Here is a 13,435-nt window from a genome sequence, read left to right as displayed (position 1 = left end):
CATTTTGACAAGGATATGTTAAGGATGCCTCAATCGGCCACCGATCGTTGGCGGCCAACATTCGTTCGAAATAGTTTGATCGGTAATCTCTATGAATGTCACGATCTTGGTTTTGGTTAAATTTGTTTCCTGTTTTATTTTGTAGTTCCCTGCCTCTTGTGTCCTGTGTTCACTTCCTTTCTTTGTATGTTTTCCCGCCTTTGTAATTGTCTGCCCCACCCCTGATTGAATCCTCCTGTGTCTAATCACCTGCACTTCCCCAGTTGTTTTTAAACCATGTGTTCTCCTGTCACTGTGTATGTTCCTGTTGGTATTGCTTGTGCACATGTCTGAATTACCAGATCCTGTTTTGTGCCGTTTTGCCCGGTTTGGTTTAACTGTTGGATTTTTCAGTTCCTCAGTTTTGGACTCCCCTACTTTGTAAGTTTTGTTTTGGATATTTGTTTATTAAAATCACTGTTATTCGTCCTTCTGCTCCCCGTGTCTCTCTGCATTTGGTTCCATCCCCTGTTAACTTTTTGCCCCACCCTGACAATAGCGGCCGATGAGAAGAGCCAATCAGATGATGCATCGATTCTGAATTGATTGATCTTTTTAATGTGCTCTGACAGAGACACAGCTCAACACAAACACACAATTTACACCGGTGTATGTGTGTGTGTCCAGCCATGTCGCACACACGCTGCGCCTGCCACCCTGCCTGAACAGCGCGAGATGTCGAGATCCCAAAAGCAGCACCTATCTTGAGATAACCTAAAGCTCATATATGGACAAGAGCCTTACTGATTTATTGGTCGCCTGATTTAAATTAGCTTATCACAAATACAGTATATGGGTATTAGGGCACATGCTTTCCCATTTGCGTGGATATGAAAACATGTATTTATAAAATATCTAATATGGAAAGTGCTGCTTGATCTTTGATCATCTAGGGATGCACCAATACCAAATATATAGATAGATGTTCTGCCCTGAACATGTTTATATGTTGAAGAAGTGTTAAAGTTAACTGTTGAAATGTGTTTTCATTATTTCATGTATAAATGGGTGTGGTCCTTTTATTTTGACACCTGTAATGAAGTAGGAAGTTGTGAGCTGTAAACTGCAGAGAGCATGGTCACAGCTGTGTGGCATCCCATGTTTAATCCACAGTAATCCTTCGTCTGTATTCCTCAGAAAGCAATGGGTGTAAGTGTTTTATGTTCTTCATGTGTTCAATGATTAAGAATGGCAACTTTTGTTAGGATTTCGGGGTTAAAGTGAACATAAAGCTGTTTATATTTATCAGTTATTCATATTGCAGTCAATTAAAATGTTTTTTATTTTCTTTTCTACTTTCATGCCCATTCAACGTTGTCAACCTGATTTAATCTGTATGAAGTCAAATAAAGGAGCAAGCATGCTCGCATTCCTGGCTCTTGAAAAGGAGTTTGGCTGGCTGTTTATCTATGTTAACACTTTGGAAGTAAAATTCATAGAGAGAACAGTACAATAGATACTGATTGTTTGACCAAGTACAAGTATACTTGCTGATACCAAGTACCGATATGAGTACTTAATAATACCATTACAGATCTAACAATGACATTTCATTCATTTATAGTCATTAATATACAACATTATGCTACAGTATACATTTAAACATTGTGTTTTCCTGAACCCCCTTCCATTTAATCATGAGCGGGATGACAATATGGACACTGAAACTTAGCTTGGGTCTCCTCACGGGTCTTGAGGAGTTGGAGAATTTATTCACTGACAAAAACTGTGGCTTCTTACTTTCCTTGATGGATGAACCGAGGACAGTAATGAGCATACAAGGCAGCTAGCGATAAATGATCCATCAGGTTATCGGTGCAGCTGGATCACTAGACACCACTGACCAGAGGTTTAAATCACGTTGCCGTGCTGTTACCAGGTGCGGATGTATCGGAGAACTTTTACGAGTGCCTGAGCACAGCATCGGTTTCAGTGCATCCCTAGGGTCATCACATGGTTTCTCCAGCAGAGAGCATTACTACTTGCAATACAGTCACAGGCAGTCTGGTACGAGAGGCAAGATACAGCTATCTGCAATGACAACCCAAAGTTGGACAACATGGAGGACAAACACCTATCTTTCCATACCAAAATATAGCTTGAGTCAATAATTGTAACACCTCAAAACTATAAACCAAAGACCATTCGATCGGCCGGGCTTTACTTTAGAACGACTAGCATAACGGGTCAAAAATGTTGTCGTAGTTCACAGGTAAGCTGGTGATCGTTGACATCCTGTGTGTGTATTGTAAATATGAAGCTACCACCAGGAGCTTAGCTTAGCTAAACTTAAGAGAGGAAACAACTAGCCTGGCTCTGTCAAAAGGTATCAAAATCCGCCTTTAGTGATTAACATTGTTTTAAATGGCAAAGGGATTTCAAATGAAGTTATCTTACTTCTGAAACAGAACAGGACTGTTAACCTCAATACATTATGAAACAGTGATCAAAACTTTTGAAATTTCCCTGATTCTGCATTAAAGACATTTTTTTTCTTTAACAATATTCTACCTCTATCTTGTGCTCACTGTTGTGAGGGGAAAAGAGGAGCGAGTCCCATTGGCATCCGTTATTGAATTGTTAATGCTAAGCATAAGGTTATGTTACTTGTGTTCCATGTTGGCCTTGCTCTCCTTGTTAACACGGTTCCCAGGATGCATTTTCTTACAGTGCTGCATGATTCATCAGTGCAGTCAGGGTCAGGCAATATATGCACTGTATTTCTCAGGCGTGAAACCAAACACTTAAGACCTCTGTCAGGAGAATACTGGAGCAGTTGACACTATTCTTGGGCTGCCTAATGATATCCGGATCACAATACTCCAGCTCCTCATATGAATAAATTACTTTCTCCTATTAGCATTCTAGATACTGCAGAGATCAGCGTTACTGTCGCTTCTTTCTTTTTTTTAAAATAAAAAGGTTGACTTTAAAAAGAATTTACCTGAGGTTGGGTTTAGTTCTATGTTTGTTCAATAGTTCAAACACCAAAGAACATCTCGAATTTCTACCAATCTGCAAAATAGAAAAGGTTTTAAAAAACCAATTGAGTACAGGGATTGAATACTAAGTATACTATGGAAATTTATACGACAAAAAGGAAAAATTCTAAAAATTACAATGTTTACCCTTTTGATGGACATATACGGGTATAAAAATCCATATGGCAGTAAAAACTTGGTAACACTTTATAATAATTACATGCTATGAAGCATTAGTTAAGTGAGTAAACACTTAATTCATCATTTGTAAAGCATTGTTCCTACATTAACACTCATTAACAGTTGTAAATGTTTTATTCTTGATTAATAAGTTTGTCTATTATGTGTTTCATGATTGTGTTTTCATACTTTATAAATGATGGATTCCCCATTTGTAAATTAAGTATTATATATATTAGAAACCAATTATTAAGGAGTTGTAGATGATTAATAACATAATTTATAAAGTGTTAGTAAATGATTAAGAACTTATTTAGATGTATATTATTCATGCATTTATATATATATATATATTGATTTAGATATGCACTAATGGTTAGGGACTATGTTAATATTGTCCTTCGTTTTCAAGCGAACTCTAATGCGGGTTGATTGCAGTGAGAACATAATCCAACCCAATTGCAGGGAAGTGAACCAAAACTCAGGGGATTACGGGCCGCCTGTGTGGGCATTTGTTGAGATGGACATAGGTAAACTACACATTAATATGTGTCAGAGATAAATGACTTTGACTTCTGCAGAAGTCAGATGTTTGCTTGACATAGAGAAGATGCAATATAAAGTCCACTAAAAAAGTGACTTTAGCTTCACAAAGCCATAGGAGATAAACTGGAGGAAAACAGATTTGTGCACACAGTAGTTCAGTGCCGAGTGAAAGTGAAAAAACGTTGACCCTGCTCCTTCGTACATGTTATTTGATCCGTTTTTTAAATTGAGAACAAGGAAACCAAATTAGACAAAATAGAAAACTAACCAAAAGTACTCTGGTGAAAGCACTCTGTAGCAACTCATAATGTAATAAGTGTGCATAATGTAATAACTTGTTATAATGTAGTGGTTTTAATGTAAGAAAAGCTCATAATGTAATATTCGTACTCCAAGTAATAAAGCAAAAAAAGTTAAATCACATCATTAATTCAGCGCAAACTGTAATAATAAAAAAAGACTACTGTCCTTGTCTTCTAAAAGCAAATTAACCTATGCAGTCTTACGAGGCACAATTGGAGTCCCTACTTGAAATAAAACTGGATTTTGTTTCAATAATATGGCTTTTACTTGGTCATAAAAGCCAGGCGCGTGCATGTTAGCGTGCAGAACCGTATCCAAGAGCAGAAAAGAATCTTGCGATGCATCATTTCTCCACTGCGTGCACAAATGTGTCCCTGCGAGCAAGCAGCTGTGACAAGCGCAAACTAGCCCCTCCCTACACACTTACAACTGCTCAACACTTGACAGTTGACTTTTGAGACTTTGGAGGCGGGGCTGGAAATGACAGTGGCTGATATCTCCACTAAGTTGCGACAAGTGATGCAACGTTTCCTCAGATATTCAAATCTACTGTTGATCTGACGACAACTATTGCAAAGACAAAACACATGTCATACCCATCAAAGGGGCGCCATGGCTCAGGAGGTAGAGTCATCCTCTAGTAATTGGATGGCTCCTCGAGAGAGAGTGTTGAATTATCCTTGAGCAAGACACTAAACCCTTTACTGCGGATGAACCTTGCATGGAAACCTCTGCCATCAGCGCATAAATAGGTGAATGTTGACATAGTCGGTTGACAAGAAAATCACTATATAAATGCAGCCCATTTACCATTCGACTGTCTCGCTGCTCACTCACTTGAGGAAGTATATTAATGATTGCCTCGTATTGATAGCTCACTTGGATCAAACACTGTCCTTACTCACTGTAAAAGTCAGTTGTTCAATCATGCCTGAAGACGCCATCATTAAATCCAAGCATTCCGAATAACTTGAGCTCAAATTCTACCCTCCCTTTCTTGGCTTTCCTCATGTCTTGTCTTAAACAGCGTGCATTTGTTTTTACTCCCATTGAGTTGCCGTGGGAATGCCAGATTAACTAGTACAGCAGTAGTGGTAGCCAATTACAGTTGACATTTCAGCTGTAATTTAGCATTGATTCCAATAACACTGACCATCTTGATATCCTGTGTCAGTTTCTGTCCGACATGGCATGACACAAATGTCCTTAGCTGATTAGTAATACATAATGCTTGTACAGTACAAAGATCTCAACACACACTGCTTTACTGAGTGTTTTATTAAATACAATCAAGAAAAAGTGATTTACTCTGTTATTAAATCATGTCTGTATCATTGCAATTCACTATACATCTGTCTGAGAAAACATGATCTGACCAGACTTAAAATACTACAGAGCACTGCGGGCAGAATCCTCATTGCTAGGAAAACGGAGCATATCCCACATATTTTAGCCGCCCTGCACTGGTTCCAGCAACAGTTCAGGGTTGAGTTTGAGATTCTACTATTGATGTTTAATACACTGCCTGGTCTCGCTCCCAGCTATATTACTGAGCTTTTAAGTCCCTACGAGCCCGTAGATGCTGCCTGAGATCATCGGGAAGGTCACTCTTAGCTGTACCCAAATCTAATTTGAAAACTCGCGGCGACCTTGCATTCGCTATTACGGCTGCATAGCTTTGGAATGACCTGCCTGAGGAGAACACGTTGCACAAGTTTTTACCCTTTTCTTCAGACTTTCTTTGTCTTAGCCTACTTACAGTACCGACAAATGCTTCTTTAATGGTTATATTAGTAATTATCAGGTGTCACACAGGTTCAAGACGTGCTGCGAAAGATGCGACGTCTCCAGGTTCCCCTTTTGTCGCTCTCTACTTTCAACTGTCAAATAAATGCAAAGTCGATATAAAAAACAAAATCTGTGAAAAAGAGGGGAAATTACAACAAAAAAAACAATAAGCATAGAGAACACAAACAGGAAGCTTGGCTTAGCAGATGCCCAGGATGAACTCTATCACAGTGGCTTCAGAGACAGAGCAAGAGAGATGCGCTGGGGGTGGGGTGGGAGGGTAATGTTTTGACACCCTTCAATGATTGAAAATGAATCTGTAATACATTTTGGCAAGGCAATTAATATTGCAACAGGAGAAGCAGTTTCAGAGGTCCATCCAAAAAATACACTGAATAATTAATCCTGAAAGCTAAATTCAAAACCAATCCATGCTTGTAGTTACTGCTCAGTGGGAGAGCAGCCAGATTTTTGACCATAGGAAATATGCACTGTAAGTGTGTCGAGATGAATGGATAACTTGCATGCAAAATCACACACAATAAAATCAGGCAAACAATAAAATCTAGCGTGTGGATGATGTATAGTGCAATTACTATATGGTTTGAATATCACAAAAAAGAAAATACAAGTGAATGTTTTATCTGGATACATATTCTGTAAGTATGTCATATTTATTCAAACACTAAACCTACATCCAGCTTTTACAAAGGTCTGCTATGCATCATCCCAAATGAATAGCTGGGGGTTTCAGTTTCACGCTTCAATGAATACATTTTACCCAATGACAATTGTTCTTTACTTTTTTCGTTATGTTTGTTCAGGCAGGACAGAGACATCATGTGTTGCTAATTTACCAGATGATCACTATGTACACAAACCAAATTCCAGTCAAAACAACATCCTTGCTACACCAACTGCTGCACACTCCGTTGCTTGTTAAAGCTTTATCTCCAACTACCCAGCCTCCACCTGTGCCAGCATATCTACTTGAGCCTATGGTAGCTCTTAAAGTGATAAAACAGCCCAGTGTTGCTACCCTGCTGCTGCTCATTATGCCCCTGCTACACCAACAGCATGGTTGCTGGATAAGCAGGCGAGAGCTTATTGCAGAGCAATGAATACCAAATATAACTGCATCACCCTTTATCGTTATAAATGGTTTATCTTGTGATTAGAGATTTCATGACTGAACAATATATAGTGGCAGATTTGTTTTAAATTGAACAGTGTCTCTGCCACAGACCATTAGTCACTAAATTCCTCAAGCGTTATTTGAGATGCAGCGCTGCTAGCAGCAAAGTAAAAGTGAATACATTTTGGGCCAAACAGGAGCTTCTCTGCAAGGTGTGAGCAGTCTACCTATCTGGGGACCTGTTTGAATTCAGATATGTGAGATGAAGAGTGCAGTGATTCTCATGCCAGAGCTGGAATCAAACTTACCAGAACCGTTTTTTAGGTACGGACTTCCACTAAATCTGGTAAGAAATGATACAATTAGCATTACATGATTTCTTTCAGGCATTCATTTCCAGCATTGGCTTTTTACATTCTTACCATGTAAACATGCTGCTTTGCAAAACTCCGACGAGTACACATTTTTATTTTCTGCTGCCATCGATGTACAGTATGCAGACCTTAATGCACTCTGTCCTGGCTTCTGTGTCTATACGCTTCATCTGGCCTCTCATTCCTGGAGCACTCAACAGACGACAACTATTTGCTTCTTCTCGCCTCTCTGAACACAGGCGGGTATATATAACTTTCATGCAGGCAAATTGCCCTTTACTGGTAATGTTAACACAACATGCAATGAGCTGCATCACAGCCCAGGAGGTCAAATTCATTTTCTGAAATGCTCAAGTTGAAGTACTGTGCTGATGTAATGGATTATATGCCATGGATGTAGTGGAGATGAGCAGTCCCTGATGTTAAACACTGTTAATGGTATATGCAGTACATTTTTAAGTTAGCAGTTCTGAATCTGCCTGTTTTTTATGTAAATAAAAACGATTTGGGATTTATTTGTTATAATTTCCAGATACATTTTCAATACACAAGAACATAGCCAAAATTATAATCATAAAACCTTAAATCGCAAGTTTAACACTATAATTTGTCAAAAACAAAAATTTCATGAGGGATCCACTCAAATGACTACCTGCGACTTCCAATTACAATCTTTCGAAAAACACTCACCGTTACATACCAGTTGGAGCAAATATTACCATAATCATTATTAGTTATTAGTTGATTAATTCATAAGGAATTGAAAAAAAATGTTAGGTTGACAGGCTTCATTAGTACATTTCAAAATCCATGTTATTTGTGTTTGTTTACACTGGAAATTTTGTCGGTTTCTGCAAAGATCATACTTCAGTATATAATTGCAAATTAAATCTGGTCTATTGTAACTTAAGCTTCACGGGTACTCATGAGCCATGTATTACAAGCAGATACAGGTTTGCAGGTACACTGCTGCATTTCATTAAAAAATCTTTATTGCTTCTGAAGCGTAACACCTATGCCCAATTAAGTTCCTTCTTAAGATTGGAATCCTTACCAGCTGTCTGTACGTACCAATGCCTACATCCAGGTTGTACAAATACGTTGCTTAGTTATGCAGACCTGCATATGAGTCCCTGCAAATGTGAAATGACAGACTTAGCCAAAGGGATGACCCACTGGCAGCTCACTGTCATTGGCTTTCCCCCTGTGGATTAATTTGTCATGAACATTAGGGATATCATCCTTCAAGTCAGCCAATGAAAGTCATAGGATTGGCAGATAAAGGGCATGGGGGATTTCAAGAGGGTAGATTCGTAGGGCTTTGTATATATTAGAGTGTGACATAAAGCCTGGAGCTATATTGTGTACTGCTCTGCTTCAAGGTAATGGATACCTGTCTTCTTAACCGTGTCCCTACAGAGATAGAGGGAGTTAGGAGGGGGCAGGATTCATTGTTAAAGGGATGCAGTCATGGGCATCAGTGCTAGTCTGAAGTTCGGATGAAATCTATGAAAAAAAAAAAAATAGAATCTAATACAGTACATACTAGAGATGGACTGTATAAAAGGTACAATTTTGACTATACCATGATGACCGGTGGAGCTTAGAGATGCAATCGAATATTGAGCGAGGGAAAATTATTACGCTATCAAGTGTTCAAATATAATCTTGTAAAATCTAGTTTTTGGGGCGAAAAACTTGAATAAATAGTTATTAGATGAGGAATTATAACCTGTTTAACCTCCACAGACAAGCTCAAGGCAGCTTATACAGAAAACTACTAAAACAAAGATTCATTTTTAATTAATTAAAGTTTTTCTATAAAAATAGAATAATTCATTTTGTTATTATTTGAATTGCATGATTTCTGCAAATAACCATTATAAAGGACAACAACAAAATAAAAAGATGACATTTAGAATTCTTGACGGTTTGCATTGACTTTGAAATGGTTGAAACTGTGCCATGGAGTTGCCATGCCAGTTCTCTACCCCTTCAGAAGGAAAAATATTTCATGACATTTTCGGAAAAACAAATATACCAAGATAATTACTGTTACCGTCTTCAAAATTACTAAACTTGGTACAGTGCAGAGGTGAAAGGAATTTCAATTATTTTATAATGAGAAGATGTTATTAACCATTTGGTAAATAGAGTCCATGCGTGCTTGACTTGACTTGAAATGGGTCTGTGTGTCACAAGTGCAGTCATCTTGCCTGTTTGACACTACTCCACATCTAAGGTGAATCAAGTTTTTATAAAAAGGGTCCCTTCTTGTGTGATCCTCGCCAGATTGTTCTTTCAGAGTTGATGTTCTTTGCATGACCTGGTTGTCTTCTATGCAGAGCCTTTTTGCTTAATAAAAATGCAACATGAATAGATTTACCTCCTCTTCTTCCTATTATTTTCATTATTATTGAGCCTGAGTGGCAGGGGAAATAAGCTCTTTAAGGGATCGCAGCTCTCTACTGTTGCAATGTAATGACGCTTGCTGCTGGAAAGGACCTGCCTTTCAAATTTTATTCATTTAAATTTTTACAAATTAATGTATTACTATGAAAGAGGTTATGGAAAACAGAGTTTCTTACACACAGCTCTGGCTGCTGAGTGGGGGCCACACGTGGAGTTTGAATGGCATTTGGCCTTCCCAGGAGGAGTCAGTCTTGATGGTATTTTCTGGTTTTGAAAAAGGTTTGCAGTCAGTGACCACTAACCTCCCTGAGGAAGAGTCTCAGTCAAAAGGTAACATTCCTACAGAAATCAATAGAGTAGCATATTGTGGTTTATATTTTAAACAAATGGTGTCATTCTTTGCATGCCAATTTATCTATCTGGCATTTCTCCCTGAAAACACAGGTATTTTGTGATCCTGCGTTGCCATTTGGAGACCATGACTACAGCAGAAACTCACAGGAATGCTGCCTTCTGCAACACCAATAGCTTCCTCCCCAGTGGCCGAATGCTCCTGGTCCAACTCCGGGAGGAGTTGCTCCCTTTTCCTGGACTTGACCAGTACTTGTAATCTCGTTTTACTGAACTCTAAGGACCCCACCGTCTTGTTAGCTCCAGTGCAAAGAACAAGTCCATTCATTATATGGAGCCTGATGAATGACTTGGTCAGACAGTAAGGGAAAGCGAAGGTGTAAATGTTCAACCTCTCATAAATCACATCGACGGGCAAGTCTAGACCTTAACCTACATGTACTCGGGAGTGATGATACCTTTGTGTATTCCTACCCAGTTGTGTAGAAAAATAGTTTGAGAATAATGATGCGCTTTTGTCTATCTCTGAGTAGTAACGTGTCGGTACATGAATAGCAGAAACGCATCATAAACTGGCACTGTGAAAATTATCCTCATAATATGGTTTTAAGAAATAAGATGCAGTAGATTGAGGACAGTCGTAAATTAATTTTCCTAATTGGCTCTTTGCAGTTTGCAAAAAATATGAACTTTCTTATATTAGTCATGTGGAAATCACTTTTTGAACATGCCATTTATAAACTAACTTGTGGCAGCACAGAACAGTGCAGTGTGCCTCTCCTCCACACACACACACACACACACACACACACACACACACACACACACACAAAGCGTTCTTAAGGCCTACTCTTCATCTCTTGCATGAGCACTGCATCTTTCTGTGGCTGAAACATAGTATAATGCCTTGTTTTGTCCTGAATATAATTTCAGTGAGAGCTACAGTCTCTGGGTAATTCTTGCTTCCTGATCAAAACAACACTGTCCACTGAGTTTGCAATTCATGCAATGAATAATCAGTCACTTAAATTAAATGTAGAAACAGAAGAAGGCATAGGCGAACTGTATGATCTGACCGGGTTAGAGTTCTCCTTATGGACACTTATGATTCCAGTTCAACTCTTGGCAAGAAAAAACTGTAGTATTATGGCTTCTATGTACACCTCATGATATTGTATTGTGAGTTGTTGAGGTAAAAAGTCATATAAAGATATACACAAATATTCCCTATCTTGTCCAAGTTTAAGATTTGACTAGGACTGGAGCAGTAAATGCTTTACCATAATAAAGATTTCAGATTTGATGGCCTTCAGTTTTCTCTCGACTACTTTACACTTAACACTCTTCTCTAAGGACCCTTCAACCATATAAGACCAGAGGTTATGGACATGGAATCAAAAAGGACCATGTTGAAACTTTCCAAAAAAATATTTTTTTAACTGAATCTATATATATCTAACATTGTTCTTGGTTTTGAACTTCACAAGATAAAATTCTGCTTTTGGTTTGGTTTTCTAGAGCTGACTAGAGTTTTTGTTTTACATAGTGATTGTGCAGATAGCCTTTCTCCCTGTTTGCTGCCCCATTTCTCAGTCTATTTTTACTTACGGGAAGGCAAAGGACTGCTGACATCTTTATCCGCCTCCCCCATATTTTTTATAAATTTTTATGGTAATGTCTTGGTGTCCACAAGTGTCATTAAAATAGTACAAAAAGGGAAATTTGCATAATGTTGTTCAAGCAGACAATGACATTTAACGTAAAGAATGCTCGTCAGTCTGCAGGTCTATGCTTTCAAAACGGTTTCAATCTAAGCTGATTGGCATGAATGCTGAAGGCTTTGGACATGGTTGGGCAGATATGCCACATACATTTCCACTATTTGTTGTGGATGTTGGAAAAAGCACCTTTGGATTGGGAAAAAAAGATGGCCGTTATCCATTTTAAGAAGGAAGACTATAGTGATGGGCCTTGTGAAACACATCTTCAGCCTGGTAAGAAAGACTTGACCTAAAAATGACAAAACCAAATTCAGATGGACCAGGCGAGTGTTTGTTCTGAAGGCCAAACTGTGGTCCAGCTTTTTATGGTCACAAAGATCATCAAGGGATCATGGAAACTAAGTAAAGCAAACTCATAGCAGACTTTGGATTCCTTGTCACCTCTCTTGACAGCAGACTATTTTTAGAATATAGTGGAAACTTAACAAAAACAATAATGTATTAATACACAATAATAATAATAATAATAATAATAACAATAAATTATAATTATACGTATATTTGCCAGAGTCAGTATTTTAAAATCCTTCTTCCTTTACATTTTGTGTAGACTTCTCTCTTGGTACATGCAGTAGAACTTACTATATACTTTGGCAGTGCAGTTGTGTAACCTTTCCACACTATCTATTTCAAAATGCCATCATACTTGTCAACATAACATCACAGAAAGGTCAGCACCCCAATCTATCCTCCTCATGAGGTCCCCTGGCATAGTGGTAACTAGGTGCAAATTGGAACGTGCTACTCATGGACATCCACACAGCCTACCTTGGTGAAACGGAGACAACCAAGTCAAATTACAATTTCGCCAGGTGACACGACATTTCACTCTAAACCGCTTATCTGTCGAGGGTAGGTTGCATACCACCACTTTATAATACAATTAACATGCCTTGTATGACATCTTTTGTCGTCTGCAAACAATTACTTAACTCATTTTGACAAGATGTTTAAATATAAGTGTGGAAAAAAAGTCAGAACTCTGTTAAAACAAGTTTCTATCTGTTTAATAGCACACTCTCTCTGAGTCTATGCTCAAATCTGTGTCATTCAGTTTACCTTCAATCCTATTGTGAAACATGAAGCATGCAAATTTGTGCTTCCCCATATTCAATCCCTTGGATCTTTGTCATCCTGCTCCCAAACTCTCCCTCGATTTTGGTTACAGAGTAGAATGAGTAAACCTCAACATATATGCAAAAGCATCAGTGGACAGGGTCCGAAATGCTTACAGATAACACCATCAACAGTATATTTATATGGGGAGATGGTGGCCATTCACCCATCATCATCTACATCATCATGACTCCAGGTTCCTTTGTCTTTCTGACAGACAGACAACATGTCTTGAGGATGGGAAATATGTCAACCAGCAAGGAGAAGGTACAGCGGGGTAACAGTGCCCTGATTTACCATGCTGTCAGTACACTCTGGAATTTAGTGTAAAATACATAAATCACATTTAAGTTCCAAATTGGCCTGCTGTTGAATAGTTAGGTTGATTGCATTTAATGCCAAAATAGGCAACATACAGGGACAGAGAAG

The sequence above is a fragment of the Anarrhichthys ocellatus genome, unplaced genomic scaffold (assembly GCF_004355925.1).
Source record: "Anarrhichthys ocellatus isolate YVR2014 unplaced genomic scaffold, GSC_Weel_1.0 scaffold6, whole genome shotgun sequence".
NCBI lineage: Eukaryota > Metazoa > Chordata > Actinopteri > Perciformes > Anarhichadidae > Anarrhichthys > Anarrhichthys ocellatus.
This window is presented reverse-complemented; position numbering follows the sequence as displayed.